Source organism: Rattus rattus, chromosome 3 (genome assembly GCF_011064425.1).
Source record: "Rattus rattus isolate New Zealand chromosome 3, Rrattus_CSIRO_v1, whole genome shotgun sequence".
NCBI lineage: Eukaryota > Metazoa > Chordata > Mammalia > Rodentia > Muridae > Rattus > Rattus rattus.
This window is the reverse complement of record NC_046156.1, coordinates 212,876,309-212,898,560: the sequence shown is the minus strand read 5'-3', so window position 1 is coordinate 212,898,560 and position 22,252 is coordinate 212,876,309.

Below are 22,252 nucleotides of genomic sequence, written 5' to 3'. Positions count from 1 at the left end.
ATTCTACTGGTGAACTCCTACAGGTGATAGACATTCTCAGAAAAAAAATTGCTCGATACATTATTAACAAAAAAATAGATTTCTTTATACAAAGGCCAAAAAAAACCCAAAACAAAAACAAAACAAAACAAAAATACAAAACAAAACAAAGAACAGAAAACAACAACAACATGTTGAGAAAAAAATTAGGGAAACAACACCCTTCATAATAATCACAAATAATACAAAGTAATTTGGTGTAACACCAACCAAACAAGAGAAATGTGTGATAAAAATTCCAAGTCTTTGAAGAAAGAAATTGAGGAAGATATTAGAAGATGGAAATGTTTCCAGGCTCATGGATTATTAGGAATAATGTAGTGAAAATGACCATCTTACCAAAAGCAATCTACAGATTCAATACAATTACCATCAAATTCTAAATCAATTCATTATGGACCTTAAAAGAACAATTCTCAACTTCATATGGAAAACTAAAAATCCCAAGATAGTTAAAACAATCCTGCATAATAAAAGGACTACTAAAGGCATCACCCCCTGACTTCAAGCCGTATGACAGAGCAAAATTACATGTACTGCATTTAAAAACTTCATGTTTATTGGCATAAAAAGAGGTTTTTTTAATAGAATAGGATAAAAAAAACCTAGAAATAAACCAACATACCTATAGATACTTAATTTTTGAAAAAGTAGCTAAAACCATACTGTGGAAAGAAGAAAGCATCGTGAACAAACGGTGCTGGTCTAACTGGATGTCTGCTTGTAGAAGAATGCAAATAGATTCATATTTAACAACCTGTACAAAACTCAAGTCTAAGTAGATCAAAGACTTCAACATAATACTGGATACATTAAATCTATTAGAAAAAAAATGTCTAGAACTGCCTTGAACACATTGCCATAGGAGACAAATTCCTGAACAGAACACCAATGGCTTAGGCACTAATACCAACAATTAATAAATGGGCCCTCATGAAATTGAAAAGCTTCTATAAGCCAAAGGACACCATCAATAGGAAAAACAGCAGCCTACAAAATGGGAGCACATCCTTACCACCCTAATATCTGACAAAGGGCTAATATCCAAGGTATATGAGAACACAAGGAACTAGGCACTAATAACCCAAATAAGCCAATTTTTAAAATGGGCTATATAACTAAACATAATTTTCAACAGAGGAATCTCAATTGACCAAGAAACAAAGAAATGTTTCACATACCTAGTCATCAGGAAAATGCAACTCAAAATGACTATGAAAAAGTCAGAATGGTTAGGATAAATACATCAAGGATAGCAAATGTTGGTGAGGTTGTGGAGCAAGGGGTAGACTCCCTCATTAGTGTCGGAATACAAACTTGCAAACCACTGTGGAAATCAATTGGGTTGTTTTCAGAAATTGGTAATAGCTCTACCTGAAGTCCCAGCTATATCACCTCTGGGCATACACCCAACACATATTCCACCATACCACAAGTATCCTTGCTCAAGTATGCTCATAGCAGCTTTAGTCATAATAGCCAGAAACTGAAAACAACCTAGATGCCCTTCAACTGAAGAGTGGGTGGAGAAAAGGCTTACATTTACACAATGGAATACTACTTAGCTGCTAAAAGGAAAGACATCGTGAAATTCTCAGGCAAATAATGGAACTTGGAATTATCATCCTGAGTGAGGCAACACAGACCCCAACAGATATGCATGGTATGTACTCACTGATAAGTGTGTATTAGCCATAAAGTACAGGATAACCATGCTAGGACCATTGACCTGAAATATCTAAATAAACAGAAGGGTCCAAGAGAGGATGCTTGAATCTCAGAAGGAATATAAAATAGACATTAGAGTGAGATGGAAGGAGAGAACTGGATGTGAGAGCGAGGGATGACAATAAGACTGGGGATCAGGTGTGTGGATTAAGGGAAGGAAAGTGCTAGGAGATCGAAAGGAAATTGTTGGAGGGACTTCTCTGAGGTGATTAGGAGACCATGGAGAGGGAAGGTCCCAGGAAGTCCATGGTGCTGACCCTAGCTGAGACTCATACAAGCTTGGAATGTACAAACTGAAGTGACCGCTTCCTGAAGACAGGCAGAGTTCCAGTGGAGGGCGGAGGACAGCAACTAATTGGCAAAACCTTAGACACAAAATTTGTCCCGCCTACAAGATGCAGGTATCAAAATGGAGGGGAGACTGAGGAAACAGCCAAAATAAATAATACTCTCAACCCTTGGGAGAGAGCCAACCCCTGCCATTCTTAATGATACTCGGCTATGCTTGCAGACAGGAGACCACCGTAACTGTCTTCTGAGAGGCTTCATCTGGCAGATGATGGAAAGAGGCAGAGATCCACAACCAAACATTTGGCAGAGCTCAGGGAGAAGTGTGGAAGAATACAGGGAAGGGTTGGGGAAGACTGAAAGACACCACCAGAAGACCTACAGAGTCAACTGACCTGAGTCCATAGGGGCTTACAGAGACTAAACCACCAAACAAAGAACATACATGGGCTAGACCTAGGCCCCTACACATTTGTAGCATGAGTGCAGCTTCGGGGTCCCCTAACAATTGGAGCCAGAGCTGTCTCTGACGCTGTTGCCTGCCTTTGGATCCCCTTCCTCAACCTAGGTTGCTTTTTCTGGCCTGGGAGAATGGATTTAGTCCTGCTGTGACTTGATATGCCAAATAGGTTGGTACCCACAGGGTCTTCCTTTTCTCTGAGAAGAAATGGAGGGGGTAATGAGGCATGTGAAGCCAGGACTGGGAGGAGAGGAGGGTTGTGATTGGGGTATAAAGTAAATAAATAAATAGTAATAAAATAGCTTTCCTGATTTTAAATCAGTTATAACCATGTGGCATTATTTTTTCAGTTTATAACTTCTTAACTTCCTAAGTAGGGAGGAACACCTGTCTCAAATTCAACAACAATTTGTATAATGAATTTTCATTTAATTTACACTAGCATCAGTTGATTTCCCTTTTGCCCCTGAATGTCAAAATCCCTTGAAACTTCTAAATCTAGCTTTGTTGGTAAAAATGGATGAGGATGGGTGTTTTCTACAAAAAGTTAAATATAGTGGTTTTTATTATTTTTCTTTTTCTTCATTTTAGTCACTTTAACTCAGTTTTAAAAATTGCATCTGAGTTCAACCAGTCGGCTGCACATAAACTGAAAATTAATAAAATACAATTTTATGTAAAGACTTCTCTCATTAATCTTTATACGTTTTTATCTTTTTAACTTCTTTCATTTATATGTATATTACTGTACACGTGTATATGCATTTACATGCTTGGAGAGGCTAGAAGGTATCTTTCTCAATCACCTTCTACCTCACAAATGAAGAGACGATCTCTCAGTAGAACACAGCGTATGTTGATCCTAGTCTAGGCAGATCACCTGTGTCTGTCTCCTGAGTGCAGGAATCATAGGCAGGCTGCTATGCCCACCTGGCATTTGATTTAGTTGCCAGTCCTTGAAATCTGTTCCTCATGCCTGTGTGGTTGGTGCTTTACCTAAAAAGTAATCTTACCTGTTTCCACACTGCTTTTTCTAATGACACCGTTCGTCATGTCTACCACTGCCAAATATTCTTTAATAGATAATCTCCATTTCCTTCATGGAAAAATGATTCCTCTTCATTGGAAAAGTAAAACTCGTTCCAGCCTAATAATAAGTTAATCATTTATGAAAGCTTTACATTCATTTATACAAAGAGATTTAAGAGTATATTTTCCTATATTTTTAATGACAAAACTAGTAACTATTAGAGCTAATTTTAACCCTATTTCATTCTGTGAAACATTTTGAACCTTTTATCCATTCTGACAACAAATGATCAGTGTTCAGACTTCCCTTCCAAATATCAGTAAACCATCGGAAGGTATACCACAGTAATGAGTCTTGGATAGCCTGAAAGCCTTCCTTAAAACTCCAGGTTCGTAAAGCTTATTAATTTCAGGATCCATATTATTAACTCTTTTTCCTCCTGCAGAGCGTGTATTGTGTAAGAAGAGTTCTCGTTCCTTACCAAGCGATGTTGTCAGCACTGTGTTTCAGCTACACTTTGTGGCCTCTTCTTTCTTCGGGACTCAGGTATTTAAGCCCCAGAAAAATGTTCAATCATTCATGAATCTTACCATTTTGGGAAATTGTTCGTTCACATTATTTTCTTAATTATTTCATGAGTGGTCCTAAGAGAATGAGTATTTCTATTAGTATGTTACTTTGTAATAGCTGTTATAGATTCTATCTGGTCTTGCTTAAAGAGGTTAGAGATTTGGTTTTACTCAGTGGTTAAGAGCACTGACTACTCTTCCAGAGGACTTGGGTTCAATTTCCGACATCCACGTAGCAGCTCACAGTTGTCTGTAGCTCCCATATCTGACACCCTCACAGAGACAGGCAAGCAGGAGAAACGTCGATGCACATAAAAAAATAAATTATTTAGAAAACTTTAGATCTCAGCATTAGCAGAACAGAAACAATAGCATGCTTGTTACATGAGGTATCTGTGAAGGTTAAATATGATAACTCAGACAATATTCTATATATTTAACTAAAACACCTCATCTCACTTCTCTTCCTCTTTATATTAGTCTTTCTACAGTGAGACTTGGTTGATTGATCTCTTCATGAATTTTCAGGGCTTATTCAGGTTGCAGTATCTCTAGTTGCTTCCTGGTCATTCATCTTCAAGTTCTGATCCATTTCTTCCCATCAATGGGTCCCTATTACAAACTTCAAGTTCTTGCCTGTGGGGCGGCAGACTATGAAAACTATCCTCGTTCCCGGTTGAGATAAGGTTGAAAGCCCAGTGACTCTAAGAGACAGTTTCCCTAAACTCCGGGAGCCCAGGCCCCTCTCACGTAACCATAATAGCTATAGACCCCTCCCTCACAGTCCTTTATAAAGAAGCTTGTGGCCATCAGTCCTCAGGACCATGCCCTCCCACATGTAGATGAAATATTCCCAATCTCTCAGGTCGAGCCAATAAGAATTACTTGCTGTCAGACTGTGAGCCGCCCCAAAACTGTATGTGTATGTATACCAGAAGGATTAAATGTATGCGAGAGTTACTGTCTGAGAGCTTCTGTTGTCAGAGCTGTAACACTGCTGCTTGGGGAAGAAATCGGCTCTCCTGAAATCGCTGTCAGAAGCTCCCCTGCACCCCTTGCTGGCTAGCCTGCCTCCTGCTGGCTCAGGAGTCTTGGAGCAACTGTAGTGGCGGCAGCAGAGGCAATGGAAGTGATTCTCTTTCCCTGCTCTCCCTTTCACCTGAACCCGCACACCTGATCGGACCAGAGATCTCAGTGGAAAGACTCCAGTATGAAGGCCAACGCTTGCTCTGGATTGAAGATGTGCAGTTATGTCTACTTGCTTCCTTTCTCCAAGGTGTTCTGACAATCATGGAAATCATCTTTGTTGCTATTTGTAACAACACGCATCTCTCAGTGTACTAGAGTTTTAAGAACCCTCCGTAAGGGGTTGGGGATTTAGCTCAGTGGTAGAGCGCTTGCCTAGCAAGCAAAAGGCCCTGGGTTCGGTCCCCAGCTCTGAAAAAAAAAAAAAAAGAAAAGAAAAGAAGAACCCTCCGTAAGAACTCATAGTAATCTTTATTACTAGTGTTCTAGGCTCTTGAAGTACCGCCAATTTTCCACCATCTAGTGTTTCAGCCTAAATGTATGATTAATACCTATCGGACTAAAAGCTATTTATCTTAGAAATCCATTTGATCACGCTCATTGCTTAGTTCTTCAAGAGCTGCAAAGGCCCTGGGTTCGGTCCCCAGCTCCCTAAAAAAAAAAAGAAAAAAAAAAAAAAAAAAGAGCTGCAGGGCTCCATAATCTTTCATGGATCACCTCACCTTTTCCCAGTGTAAATTTAAGTAGTCTAGTGATCATCTAAGCAATCATTTTATTTTTGTGGCTATTTTAAGAGATATTGAACTGTATTTTAAATGCATGACTTTATCATTAAATATTCAGATAAACATTTATGAAATAAATAAAAAAAATTAGAGCCTTAACAAAGTCTACTAAAATGTAGCAACATATATATTTACATTTTAAAAATTGGCGTCAAAATTAAAATATTAAAACTTCATTATGTTTTATTTCTTTTTTATTGATTACACTAAAACAAGTAAAAACATGATATAATTTTGACAATTATGTTTAGTCGTCAAAATCAAATTCATAAGTACCTATAACAAATTCCTAACACTATTTGACTCATAATAAATACCCAGTAAATATTTATTAAGTTAGTTTACTGAAGGGTTTTGAAAATATTTAAAATACATGCATAAAAGCACTCATAGTTGAACATTACCTTTTATTACAAATGCTAGTTATTTGATTAGCTTTTTCTAGTCCATTTTTAATTATATGACTAATTATATTTTAAATTTTCTTATTATGAGTACAGTCTAAAGTAACCCATAGAGAGCAATCACTAAACCATAGCACTGGCATTAAAAATTCATCCCCCAAAGAAACATTAAAATCTATTTAATCTTATTGGAATTCTATGATTATAAATTTTGTCACACAATAAAATAACAAATTGCAATCTGGAGCAAAGTATAACAAAAATATATAAATACATAATTATATATTTATATGATATAGAAATTAAACTGAAACAATAATTACTTTTCTAAGAAAATATGTAAATTGGAGACCCTAGAAACAAACTTAATGTGACTAAGTAAGTTGCTAATTAGTTTTAAAATCTAGCACACATTTGCCATTCATCCGTTTATCTACTGTATCTCCTTGTATATCTGTGGGCCATCTTTCTATGTGTGCCACTGTACAGTTTGAAGGATTAATTCCAAGGCTCTGATACCAAAATGCGAGATACTCTAATCCCTTATTATAAGTGATGTCTATATTTGTCCCCAGCTTCTTCCACCCTTTCTGTAATTCCACCACAGAGGTCCCTGACTTCAGTTCAGTGCTTGAGGCATCTGACTCTTTCAGCCGCTTGCTGGGCCTCATTGAGGGCTGCAATGCTAGGCTCCTGTCTGCAAGCACACCATAGCATTAGTAATAGTGTCAGGCCTTAGGCTCCCCTTGAGCTGGATCCCAATTTGAACTGATTACCGAACCTCCTTTCCCTCAGTCTCTTCTCCATTTTTGCCCCTGCAGTTCTTTTAGACAGGAACAATTCTGGGTCAGAGATTTTGACTGTGGGATGGCAAACCCGTCCCACCATTTGATGCCCTGTCTTTCTACTGGACATGGACTCTACAAGTTCCCTCTCCCCACTGAAAGGCCTTCCATCTAGGGTCTCTCCCTTTGAGTCCTGAGTGTCTCTCACCTCCCATTCTAGAGGGACCCTCCCTCAACCTGAGATCGCCTGTTCCCATTCACTCTGCTGGCCTTCAGGGCTTTAGTCCTATTCCCCCTAAATACCTGATCATGTTCCCCTTTTCCCCTCCCTGTCCCCTCTCCCACCCAAGTCCCTCCTCCCTATCCTGTGATTCCTTTCTTCTCCCTCCCAAGCGGGATTGAAGTGTCCTCACTTGGGTCCTTCAGCTGTTAACCTACCTGAGTTCTGTGGATTGTATCCTGGGCATTCTGTACTATTTTGGCTAATATCCACTTCTTAGTGAATACTTCCCATGCATGTCCTTTTGTGTCTGAGTTAACTCACTCAGGATGATATTTTCTAGTCCCACCCATTTGCCTTCAAAATCCTTGTTCATAATAGCTGAGTAGTATTTTGTTGTGTAAATAAACAACATTTTCCATATCCATTCTTCAGTTGTGGGACATATGGGTTGTTTCAAGCTTCTGGCTATCACAAGTAAGGTTGCTGTAAACACAGTAGAACACATGCCCCTGTGGCATGTTGGGACATCTTTTGGTTATATGCCCAGTAGTGGTATAATTGGTTTTTCAGGTACAGCTATTTCCGATTTTCTGAGGAAACTCCAGATTGATTTCCAGAGTGATTATATCAGTTTTCAATCCCACCAGTAATAGGGGAGTGTTCCTTTTTCTCCATGCCCTGGACAGCATCTGCTGTTACATGAGTTTTTGATCTTAGCCATTCTGATTGGTATGAGGTGGAATCTCAGGGTCATTTTGATTTGCATTTCCCTGATGATTAAGTACTTAGAACATTTCTTTAAGTGCTTCTCTGCCATTTGAGATTACTGTGTTGTGAATTATCTGTTTAGTTCTATACCCCATTTTTTGATTGGGTTGTTTGTTTTTTTGGAGGTTAGCTTCTTGAATTCCTTATGTATTTTGGATAGTCACCCTCTATTGGATGTGGGGTTAGTGAAGATTTTTTTCCAAATCTGTAGTTTGCCTATTTGTCCTATTGACTATTTCCTTTGCCTTACAGAAGCTTTTCAGTTTCTTGAGGTCGCATTTATCAAGTCTTAATCTTAGAGCCTGAGCCAGTGAGTTCTTTTTAGAAAATTTCCCCCTGTGTCAATGAGTTCAAGGCTCTTTCCAACTTTCTCTTCTATTAGATTCTTGTCCCTTCATTTCTTATAGACAGCCAATGATTTTGGGTCGAAAAATGTGAAGATGTGAAGGTGACCCAGTATCTCCACTGGGGACCTTGTCTATACTAGAGGTGTTTTCTTCAGAGTCCATGGTTCCATTTCCTCACTGTTAGGCATTTTAATTAAGGCCATCTCCATTGAGTCTGGGGAGGCTCTCACACCCCAGTTCCCTGGGACTCTATAGAGACTGCACAGACCCCCATCCTAAAGCTGCATATTTCCACTCATTCCCCTGACCTTCTGGTGTTGTTTCCTGCCCCCCCATGTCTAATCCCCTCCCCTTCTGTCTTTTACCCAGGTCCCTCTCTCCCTCTTCCTCCCCAGATTATTTTGTCCCTTCTTCTAAGTGGCATTGAAGCACCCTCACTTGGCCCTTTTTCTTGTTAAATTTGATATGATCTGTGGGCTGTATCCTGGGTATTTTGTACTTTTTGGCTAATAGCCATTCATCTATGAGTACATTACATTCATGTCCTATTGGGTCTGAGTTACCTCACTCAGGAAGATATCTAGTTCCATCCATTTGCCTGCAAAATTCACGATGTCCTCATTTTTATATCCAGATAATATTCCGTGGTGTAAATGAACCACATTTTCTGTATCGATTCTTAGTTTGAGAGACATCTATCCGGGTTGCTTCCAGCTTCTGGCTATTATGAAAAAGGCTTCTATGAACATAGTGGAGCAACTGTCCTTGTGGTATGGTGGAGCACCTTTTGGTAATATGCCCAGCTGGGTCTTCAGATAGATCTATTCCAATTTACTGAGGAAAACTAGATTGATTAACAGAGTGGTCATGCAAGTTTTCAATCCCACCAACTATAGAATAGTGTTCCTTTTTCTCCACATCCTCTCTCCAGCATATACTGTCACTTGAATTTTTGATCTTAGCCATTATATTTGCTGTGAGGTGGAATCCCAGGGTCATTTTGATTTGTATTTCTCTGATGACTAAGAATGTTGAACATTTTTTGAAGTGCTTCTCAATCATTCAAGATTCCTTTGTTGAAAATTCTGTTTAGTTCTATATTCCATTTTTAAATTAGGTTATTTGGCTTTTGGAGTCAGACTTCTTGAGTTCTTTATATATTTTGACTATTAGCCCTCTAACTAATATAGGGCCAGTGAAGATCCTTTCTCAATCTGTAGGTTGCTGTTTTGTCCAATTGATGGTGTTTTGCCTTATAGATTCTTTGCAGTTCATGAGGACCCATTTGTCGATTGTTGATCTTAGAGCCTGAGCCATTGGTGTTCTGTTCAGGAAAATTTCCCCCTGTGCCAATGTGTTTGAGGCTCTTTCCCATTTCCTCTTCTATTCAATTCAGTGTATCTGGTTTTATGTTGAGGCCCTTGTCCACTTGGAAATGAGCTTTGATATGGATGAATTTGCATTCTTCTACATGCAGACCACCAATTAGACCAACACTATTTGTTAAAGGTTTTTCTGTATCCCACTGTATGTTTTTTGGCTTCTTTGTCAAAGATCAAGTGTTCATGGGTATGTAGGTTTATTTCTAGGTCTTCAATTCTATTCCATTGTTTGACTTGTCTGTCTTTGTACTAATACCATGAAGATTTTATCACTGTTGCTCTATGGTACAGCTTGAGGTCAGGGATCATGATTCTTATAGAAGTTCTTTTTCTGTTGAGAATGGTTTTCACTGTCCTGCGTTTTTTTCTTTTTCCATATGAAGTTGAGAATTGCTCTTTCCATGTCTGAATTATTGTGTTGGAATCTTGATGGGCATTGCTGTTAATCTATATCATTTTAAATAATCTTGTTAGTATTGTCCAGATTGTTAAAGAGCAGGCACTCCTTTATTTTCATGCTCTCCTTTCTCTGGACTGTGCCATTTGCTTGCAGTTCTTCTCCACTTTCCTAATCTGGTTGATTTGGAGGGAGGGAATCCTAGGGGAAGGGAAAACATGACATTTTCTACCTTGAACTACCTTTTCTAGCTCCTCAATGATCTATTGTCCTCTTTTGCTCAATCTTTGCTATATTTTTAGAGGTGCTTCACTTTCGGGGCTTTTGGGGTTTGTTTGTTTGTTTGTTTGTTTTTGTTTTGCTTCTGCTTTCAATTTAATGAAGTTGCCTTAATGTTATATTTAAAATCCTACACCACAGTTTTTGGTATTTATCAATGAACGATCCCAAACCTGTAAAAGCAAACCCAGATAAACAGCTTAGTGTTCCTTACTGGATAAATCCTGGTGGCAGCTGCCCAGCTACACATTGGCTAAGGGTGTAAATCTCTGCATAACCTCAGGACACTCTGAACACATGTCATTGCGAGATGGTTTTCCGTTATCTACAAATCAAATGGTAGCCACTGGATGACAAGTGGCCAGCACTGGTCATGCAGCCTCTTCTCTCACTGAGAGTGTGCTCCATCCACTGAGTTCTTACCTTGCTGTTTCAAAAGCTCAATGCATTTACTTTTTGTAAATGACCATTTTTCTTTTTATTAAGTCCAAGATCACCTTATTCTTTTGAACAGATCTTCCATTTGAACATTTATCGTGACAGAAAAGCATTGCTCAATTGGGATGAGTCAAACAGCTTACTTTAAGAAAACAAAAGGTTGTTTCCTTTGTTTGCTTTGTCTATCAACAGTAGGAGATTATTATTTTTTAAAAGCAGCAAGTGCTTGCTCTCAGTGCATGCTATTTCTGAGTCTGTGAGCTCTCAGCAGCCTTCCATGGTGTCAACCCATTATATACCTTTAAAAAAACTCTTGCTTCCATTAAACTTTAAGCTGTCAAGGATTACAACGAAAAGATGCAATTTTTTTCACTGCAGGAAAGGTCTGATTTAGTAACAAGCTATATGCTAACAGAGCCGCAGAATCCACATATAATGTTTCACTGACATGGGAAATATGCTGCTTTGTATGTGTTTCAACCTTGGTTTTTCTTTAAAAAAACATAGAGTCCGCTTTGCTTTCAAACACTGTAGACACTAAAAATTATATTTTTCTTACATTTGCGGGTACAAATCTCAGTATTCAAATACACACAAAAATGCACACACACACACACACACACACACGCACACACACATACACACACATATATCTATGTATATATATATATGTATATATATATATACTATTGAGAGACTGTTGAGAAAAAATTTAGTTCACTTTGCTGTCTAGCTTACATGTTTAATATTGATTTAATTAGTCATTTAATTCCAAACACCCTTATTATCTACTTGTTTGAAAAGGCTATTTACTTTCACCGCAATGCATATATTAAAACAAGTGACTGAATAGGAAGCCAGGCTTGTGGCCTGGAGCTTTCTTGGTGAAGAAATGGTCTACTCCTCCCCCACTGTAGCTTGATCATCACAATGTCAAATATTCTGCACACATTCCCAAAGGAATCTGCAAGGCTAATTAGGGTGAGCTTCACCATAAAGAATACAGTTGTTAAAAGAGCTTCTGTACACAGGAGAGTAATGAGCACTCTTTATACACGCTGTGATTTGTTACTGCAATTTGCAGTCATATATCTCTTAGGAAATAACTCATATGTTGTTATTTATTGCATGTATGATTATTAATGATATATTAACAACTGCTGAAAGCAACTTATTTCACCTCAATAACTCATATACTTAGCTCAGCATTTAAAGAGCCAGGGAGGAGTCAATATTTCTAGACGGCTACATTTTTTGTTTTTTTTTTTTAATTTTTTAGAATACTGTAAGACAAATGTTATTTAATTCATTAAAGACAATTTTATTATCGTGATAATAAAATAATGTTTTTAAAAGGTGGATCAATTACTGTATTTTAATCCTTTACATATTTAGATGGCTTTTATAATCCAATGCCTGATATTCAAAAAATAATAAATTTTACATTAGATATTATTACTGACTTAGGCAGGGGCAGGATCACATTTAGAGCTAATTTTTCAATTACTATTACTGGGAGAAATATGTTGCTGCTCATCAGATTGAATCCAAATACAGGGTAATATAAATACTTCAGATGCTGTTATGGCAATGTATCTTGCATGAAAAATCCTGGGGGAGGTTAAGCTACTGACTTGAACATCATGTGTGAGGCATAGCACCACTCGGCACTCATGGAAACTGTGTCTGTGCTGCTTCCCTTCAGCGCTGACAGATTGTTACCAATTAACTACTATCCAAATGCCTTCTGAAATCAGAACCTAGAAACAAGAGAGCTTTGTTTCAGAAATTAGAAATACAGTAGAGATTTCTAAAGCTTCACGAACCTTAGAAGCAATAACTGGAAAGGATTCTAGAACCTACAAACGTGTTTTGGCTACCTAAAATCATGGGTGCTGTATGGAATGCGTAGCAGCCGAAATCTTTTCCCAAGAAAAAAGTTGCATTATAAGTGTGCGTTATATTTCTAGGGAGAAAAGATTCTGCCTTTTTAAAAAAATTTAGAGATCTGAAGAAAGTACAGCTCTGTGTCAGGAATTTACACAGATAAGAGTTTTTTAGTCGAAAAAACAATGCAGCTCTGATGATCAAGAACTGTGATGGCTGACACAAAGTGTGTCACTATGAAGAGGTGGACTCTGTGTTGTTAATTATTTGCACTTATAAAATCATTTCTGGTAGATACTCATTTTTGTGATACATTTAGAACTGTAGTTTCAAAGAAGATTGTCAGAGCAACAGAGAAAGCTGGTTTTAAACACTGCTTTCTTTAAAATACAAGACATTACCTCGTTTTCTTGCTGTGTTTATTTCTAAGTGCGTTGAACCTAAAACAGTTCACTGGAGGCGTTTAATCCAACCCAGGAAGACTGCGACAACTTTTGTAAATGCTAAGGTATAAGGCTGTGTGTGTGTGTGTGTGTGTGTGTGTGTGTGTGTGTGTGTGTGTGTGTGTGTTTGTGAGTAAATTCAATGAACCATCAAAGAAACAAATAAATAAGCAACAATGTTGTTGTGCCTTCAGAACAGAAGACCGTAGGAAGAAGACTCGAGGGAAACAACGTATCTGCATATCTAAGGAGAATGGTAAAACATCAGATGAAACAAGTGCATATCAGGATTGAAAAGGCTGCAGGAGTTTGCAAGCAGATGTCAAAAAGCATACAGGGAAATGTCAAGGAAAGTATAACAAGCAGCTAAACTGGTTGCAGAGATTCGGGCGCTAAATATATGCATGATGAGCACACCACTGCTTCACGCAAGAGGGGGAAACAAAGTTCGCAGAGAACTGCAGACAAACCTGGGGTTAAATATCAGCAGGCATAAGAGAAAATGCATTTCTACCTCTTACCTCCCAAGTACCTGGCCCTGCAAACCTGACAGATGAAAAGCAGGAGTCATAGTAAGGAGAAATAGTAAAATGTTAGTGTTATAAAGAAAATATAGGCAGAGGTCTAGAAAGGTTGAGGAAAATCTCTAATTTTCAAAACCACACTTCAGTAATTAATACAAATAGCAGTCTCAAATTATACAGATGAATTCATGCCCACTACAAAAATCTTTTCATACAACTAAGATTTCTGAGCCCAGCCTAAAGAATCCTTTAGATAATTTTTGAGACATCTCATTTCTTATTTCAATAAGAATTATGTCCATCAATTTATGACAGGTCACATGATGTAGCAGGTAATCCATAAGATTTCGAGGCATATATTGTTGGAACAGCTACTGTCAGCTTAATACTTACCTTAAATTTATCTTACTTGGAATAAAGTCATAGCAAATTCCTACTTTCTACTTTTGTGAAATCACAATAAAAATGGCCTCACTGTTCCGCAAAATATATATATTATTTGACAAGTTATGTAACAAAACTATTAAATTACTAAAACATTTGCTTATGAAAAATAATTTGAGAAATTATTAATCCCAGCTCTTCACTTTTATTCCTTTTAGTGATACACTGGACACTGAACACACAAGAAACCCTGTCTCACAGCAGTCACTCAGACCTTGCATACTTGCTACCTCTTCTGCATTCAACCCATTTGACCTCCTCTTTCCTAGCTTTGTCTACTGTTAACCTAACTCCATAGCTGGTTCATCAGGTGGTCCTCAAAAAGACATTTCTAACGCATTATTTCTTCAAGTCTTTATGAGTTTATTTTTAATCTGTGAACTGCTTTTCACAGCTCCATCTCTGTGAGCAGGGTTAGCTGTAGGTCATCTGGTCAGCTTGCTTCCTCTAACTGGATTTTATCTATGGCCTTGCCTTTGCACTTTTCTTATCCAGAGGAGCATCAACCAATAAATGTGAGTTTATAGTCCCCTCAAACACATATTTTTTTTAAATTTAGTGACTTGTAACTCAGACAGGAAAAAAAACTGAAATAAATTTGCAATGTAAAAATATTTTATCCAGGTAATATGATACATACATACATATACACATACACACATGTACATGCACATTTACATACAGAGATAGAAGCATAGATATTCGTCTCTATCTCCCATGAGGTTCGCTGGTACTTTTTATGAAATTTAGCTCTCCAAAACATCAAAATCCCATTCTATTCTTCATAAAATTCGTGACTATCTCCTGTAATATTTAAAAGAAATTCTCATTTTGTTTATTCAGTATGTTTTTGGCTCCAGTCACAATATCATTCTTTACCATAGTTCACTGAGCACCTAGTTTTAGAAGCTATACTTTATACTCTAGAAATAAAATAACCCAGATACAATCTCTTTTCTCCATGAGTGCATAGAATGGTCAATCATATCCAAACAGCAAGCACCGTGGAAGCTCTACTTTTAACTTAATTGCATATATCCATCATGCTTTCCTTTTCTGAAGGGCCATGTTTTTATCTCAAGCCTACTCAAATCTTGATAGTTCTTCAAAGCCCATTCATTACCACATCTATCATCATACAAAGGTCTCCAGCTGCTAGGCTACTTTTAGGCCCTCTATATGGCCGGCCATTGGAACAATTCGTAGTTTTCTACTCTTCAAATATTAATATTTGTCTACATTAAAGGATGCTAATTTTATTTCGAAATGAATTGTAACCAAGCATAGCTAGAGTTCCTTTTCTTAACATGTCACAGAGATGATTATGACCAATAAGCTTCACGGGATTCATTAAGGAAACTTAACCCAGGTGCTCTATTTGATGGTCCTTAGGTTTTCCCTTTCTTTCTTATTTAGAACATAGACACTAATGTAAGAGATCCAGTAGTCATTGACATCACAGAATGACTTAAGAATCACAGAATGACTAATCACGGAGAAGACTAAAGTTTGTTAATTATGAAACTGTTAGTATAATACCTGTTGAGTATCTACACACTTCATTTACATGAATAGAAAAACCACATCTATTTATTGTAAAACATGGAGCTTCCTTAGGATGGGAAAAAATTTCATCTCCCTTACTCAATTACAATTCCTAACAGACTCATTGTTATTTAACTTTAAATTTGGCCATTAAAAAAATCTTGTCTTTACAAGGCATTTATTTTTTTATTGTATATTTTCTTTATTTACCTTTGAAATGTTAGCCCCTTTCCCAGTTTCCTCTCCAGAAACCCTCTATCCTCTCCCCCACCTCCCCCTGCTTCTACAAGGATGCTCTACTGCAGACCCAGCTCTGGGGGTCTGGCTGGTTGATATTGTTGTTCTTCCTAGGGGATTGCAAATCCCTTAAGTTCCTTCAGTCCTTTCTCTAACTCCTCCATGGGGGTCCCCATGTTTAGTTGGATGTTTAGCTGCAAGCATCCTCATCTGTATCAGTAAGGCTCTGGAAGAGCCTCTCAGGAGACATTCATATCAGGCTCCTGTCAGCAAGCACTTCTTGGCATCAACAATAGTTACTGGGTTTGGTGGCTGCATAAGAATCCTCAGGTGAGGCAGTCTCTGGATGACATTTCCTTCAGTGTCTGCTCTACTCTTTGTCACTGTATTTCTTCCTGTGAGCATTTTGTTCCCCTTTCTAAGAAGGACTGAAGCATCTACATTTTGGTCTTCCTTCTTCTTGAGCTTCATGCAGTCTGTGAATTGTTTCTTGGGTATTCTGAGCTTTTAGGTTTTTAGGATTTTAGGCTAATATCTACTTATCAGTAAGTTCATATCATGTGTGTTCTTTTATGACTTGGTTACCTCGCTCAGTTTATTTTCTAGTTCCATTCATTTGTCTAAGAAGTTCATGAAATCATTGTTTTTAATAGCTGATTAGTACACCATTGTATAAATGTACCACTTTTTCTGTATCCATTCATCTATTGAAGGACATCTGGGTTATTTCCAACTTTTGGCTATTATAAATAAGGCTTCTATGAAGATGGTGGAGCATGTGTCCTTCTTATATGTTGGTGCATCTTTTGGGTATATGCCCTGAGACTGGTATAGCTGGATCCTCAGGTAGTTCAATGTCCAATTTTCTGAGGAACCTCCAGACTGATTTCCAGAGTGGTTGTACCAGTCTGCAATCCCACCAACAATGGAGGAGTGTTCCTCTTTCTCCACATCCTTGCCAGTATCTGCTGTCACCTGAGTTTTTGATCTTAGCCATTCTGACTGGTGTGAGGTGGAATCTCCCTTTCCCTGCCTTTTGTGAAATAGCCAACTTCTTTGTCCATAGTCCATTAAGTAAACCAAATGTGAACACTGATATTTTCTTTACTTTTGACCATTTTTCTTCCCATAACAACATTTTCTTCCTCTTTAGCACAGATCCTAAGAAGCCTGTTTCCAACAGCTGGCATTTGTAGAGTTCTAAGTCCCCATAACTTCTGTTGGAGTTCAGTATGCATGAGCATGCCAAGTCAAGCCTTCATCTATTCTGCAAAGATTTCTTTAGTAAATTTCATTTGCAATGACCTCAGGTTGACTTGGATGCTTGGAGTAAGAGCCACATCTTCTCCAAGAGCTCATAAATTCTCTCCTTGCAGCACGACATGCAAATTCTCCTCATGTAATTAGTGTACATATGGAATCCATGGCATAAAGAGTGTAACTGATTAAAACAAACTGAATCACTTTAAGTCGCACTAAAGCACAAACATATTTCTGTCTAGAAAGCCGCTTGTATTTTTCTGTCTTTGGGGCTAGCATTGTCTCTAACCACAATATGGTGTGTTTGGGGTTTCTATTATCTGTTCTGGCATTTCATGTACAGAACACCTGCATGACGCAGGTTATTTGACTTCACAAACAGCTTGAGGGATGAAAATTTATAGTTGACTGAGTCTTATTCATGCTGTTTAAATGAAAGGAGAAGTGCTATTAACGCTTTCTTCAGTTTAGTAACTGGAATATTTCATGGTTAAATCCCACTTTTATTTTCCCCCATCTGTTTATGTTGCTTTATTCCTCTCTGGTTGAACTTTTCAAGTCTATTTACAAATACAGTGTTCAAAATCTAGGAATACATTTTTTCTCTTTTGTTCTAATAGTTTATCTAGTTTTAGTGCAGGCCTTTAATAAACACTCATTTCATCTGATATTTAGTTTAGTAATAAATTAAGTGAAGCAGGAAATTTGAGGACTAGAGTGAAGAGTAAGAAAAGAATATTTTCAGGAAGTAGATGCCATACAACTGAGCTGATGCTCAACTGGCAGATGCCATCATTTTACAGGTACTTGAGTCAACAATACCACTCATAGCTTTAAACTTCTAAGTCACCATTGACCAGGGACTCAAGTCAGTGTTACCTCTTCCTCCGCCTGGTGTGTCTTATATTTGTACCTTACACTCTCCATGATACCTTCCATTTTAGAAAAGCAGGGTAAAGAAATCACTACACTGGGGCATTTGCGTTTTCTCACTGAATTTCACATTCTATAACAAAGAGGAACTTTTGTGGGAAGTCTATCATATGTAAGCTGAAGCTTATATTCAAAACTTTTAGTCCTAGTTGTGAATTTCCACAGCATTTATACTTTTTTTATCATAGAAAACAGTACCTGATGATGAGTTCATTAAGTTTTTGAAAACTAAGCAATTGACATTTAGTAACTATCAGGTAATTCCAGCATACATTATGAATTTCTCTGCACTTGTTCTAGGAAAACTATATAAAATTAATAGGTTTTCCCCATTTCCTTTCAATTTCCCTACACTTTCTTCATGGTTCTTCCTAGATCCAAGTAGTCACTACCCTGATTTTAAGAATTTTACAATGATACACTCATTTTGGTTAAAATATGTTTTCATACATTAGATTCCAAAAGGGACCTGCAATTAGCATTAATCAATCAATCCTCATAAGTCAGTGACGAAGTATCAGTTGAAACAGAATATTCAGTCTCCATTCTTATTTATTTATTTATTTACCTCCCAAACACTGCCCCCTCCCCTAGTCCCCCTTCCAGAATCCCTCCCACTATACCTCCTCCCCTTCTCCTCTGAAAAGGTATCCGCTCCTTTGGTATCCCCTCACCTTGGCACATCAATTCTCTGTAGAGTTAGCCACGTCCTTTCCCACTCAGGCCAGACAAAACAATCCTGGGGGAAATAGATTCCACAGTCAGGCAATAGCTTTATAAACATCCCACACTGTAGTTATTGGGGGATCCACATGGCACTTCAGCTGTATGTCTGCTACATATGTTCCAGAGCTTCAGTCCAGCCAGTGTACGGTCTTCGGTTAATGTCCCAGTTTCTGAGAGCTCACAGAGTCCAAGTTAGTTGACTTTGTTGGTCCCAGTCAAGGGCTGTCAATATTTTCCTCAACTCTTCCAAAGAGTCCCCTACCTCCATCCAATGTTTGTCTGAGGATCTCTGCATGTGTTTCAGTCAGATACTGGGTAGAGTCACTCAGAGGACAGCTATGCTAGGCTCCTGTCTGCAAGCATAACAGAGTATCATTCATAGTGTCATGGATTGGTGCTTGCCCATGGGTTGAGCCTCAAGTTGATCCTGTTGTTGTTTCTCCATTCTTTCAGTATCTCCCAATTTTTGTCTCTACATTTCTTTTAGATAGTACAAATTTTGGGTTAAAATTTTGTGGGTAGGTTAGTGTCCACACCCCTCCTTGGGGGGTACTGGCCGATTATAGGAGGTGGCCTCTTAGGGTTCCAAATCCAATCCCTACTCTTAGATATTTCAGCTAAAGTTGACCCCATTGATTCATGAAACCCCCCCTATCCCAGGTCTGTGGGACTTCTTAGACATTCTGCCCACACCTCACCCCTGGCAGCTAGAGATTTCAACTCATTCTCCTACTCCCTGACCCTCTGGCCCTCTGGCCCTCTGGCCCTTTTTTCTGTCTCTACACACATCTGATCCTGACCCAATTCACCACATTTTCCTTCTGATCCCTTCTATCCAGCCCCATTTCCCTTCCTCCCCGTGCCTTCTACGACTATAGAAGATTCAAGAATCCTCTCTCAGGCATTCCTTCCTGTTTAGTTTCTTTGAGTGTGTGGGGTGCATCATTGGCATCCTGTATTTTATGGCTAATATTCATTTATCAGTGAGTTCGTATCATGCATGTCCTTTAGGGTTTGGGTTACCTTACTCAAGATGATATTGTCTAGTTCTATGCATTTTACTGCAAAATCCATGATGCCCTTGTTTTTAGTAGTTGAAAAATATTTATTCCATTGTACCATTAAATGAACCACATTTTCTGTGTGTGTCATTCTTCAGTTGAGGGACAGCTGGGATGTCTCCAGTTTCTGACTATGATGAATAAAGCTGTATTAAACATGATAGAGCATGTGTCCTTGTGGTATGGTGGAGACCTTTTGGGTATATGCCCAAGAGCAGTGTAGTTGCTATTGATGTACAGCTATTCCTTAGCTTTCTGAGAAACCTGATTGATTTCCGGAGTGGTTGTTTTATCTTGCAATCCCAGCAGCAATGGAGGAGTGTTCCTCTTTCTCCACATCTTCTCCACAATCTACAGTCACCTGTGTTTTTGATCTTAGATATTCGGATGTGTTATTTTGATTTGGGTTTCCATGATGACTAAGGGTATTGAACATTTAAGTGATTCTCAGCCATAATTTGGATATCTGTCCTTGGTCAAATGTAGAGTTAGTAAAGGTCTTTTCCCAATCTGTAGTCTGCTTTTTGTCCTACTGACAGTATCCTTTGCCTTGCAGAAGCTTTTCAATGTCATGAGTTCACATTTATCAATTTTTGATCTTACAGCCTGAGCCGTTGTTCTGCTCAGGAAATTTTCTCCTATACCCTCATTCTTCAGGCTATTTCCCACTTTCTCTTCTAGGAGTTTTATGAAACCAGTTGTATATTAAGGTCCTTGATGCACTCGTAAAGGAATGTCATGCAGGGTGATAAATATGGATTTATTTGTATTCTTCTACATGCCAACATCCAGTTAGGCCAGAACCATTTATTGAAGATGCTTTCTTTTTTGTTATTGTGTAGTTTTGCCTTCTTTGTCAAGTGTCCATAGGTATGCAGGTTTATTTTCATATCTTTTATTTAATGCAATTAATCAACCTGACTTTTCCCATAACAGTATCATGCACTTTTTATCACTATTGCTCTATAGTACAGCTTGAGATCAGGGAGAGTGATTCCTCCATAAGTTATTTTTCAGGGTTGCTTTAGTTGTCCTGTTTTGTTGTTTGTTTGTTTGTTTGTTTGTTTGTTTTCTTTTCTATATGAAGTTGATAATTATTCCTTCATAATCTATAAAAAATGTGTTGGAGTTTTCATGGGGATTGCATTGAGTCTGTAGACTGGTTTTAGTAAGATGGCCATTTTCACTGTGTTAATCCTATCAATTGATGAGCATGAGAGAACTGTCAATCTTATCTATTTCTTTCTTCAGAGACTTAAAGCCTTAAAGGTCTTTCATTTGCTTTGTTGAAGTTACGCCAAGATATTTTATATTACTGTAGCTATTGTAAAGGGTGCTGTCTCCCTAACTTCTTTCTCAGCCTGTTTATCATTCATGAAAAGGAGGGCTACTGATTTCATTGACTTAATTTTGTATCCAGCCACATGGAAGTTGTTTACCAGCTGTAGGAATTCTCTGGCAGAAATTTTGGGGTTGCTCTTGTATACTATTATCTCGTCAAATGCTAGTGATACCTTGACTTCTTCCTTCCCAATTTATATCTTGATCTTCTTTGATTTTCTTAATGTTCTATCTAGAATATCAAGTACTATATTGAATAGATAGGAAGAGAGTGGGCAGTCTGGTCTTGTCCCATATTTTATTTTTTTTTCTTTTATTGGATATTTTCTTTACTTAAATTTCAAATGTCATCATCCCCTTTCCTGGTTTCCCCTCTAGAAAATCCCCATCCCAGCACCCCACCCTCTGCCTCCAGGGTGCTCCCCCACCCACCCAGACACCCACCCACCTACCCACTCCCTCCCACCTGCCAGTCTTGGCATTTGTCTATACTGGGACATCAAGCCTTTGCAGGATCAAGGGCCTCTCCTACCATTGATGACTGACAAGCCCCATCCTCTGCTGAGGGAGCCATGGGTCTCTCCATGTATACTCTTTGGTTGGTAGTTTTGTCCCTAGGAGCTCTGGGGTGTCTGGTTAGTTGATATTGTTGTTCTTCCTGTGGGTTTGCAAACCCCCTCAGTTACCACGGTCCTTTCTCTAATTCCACTAGGGACCCTATTCTCAGTGCATAATTGGCTGCGAGCATCTGCTTCTCTATTTGTCAGACTCTGACAGAACCTCTCAAGAGACAGCTATATTAGGCTCCTGTCAGCATGCACCTCTCGGCATCCCCAATAGTGACTGGGTTTGGTGACTGCATGTGGGATGGATCCCATATGTGGCAGTCTCAGGATGGCCTTT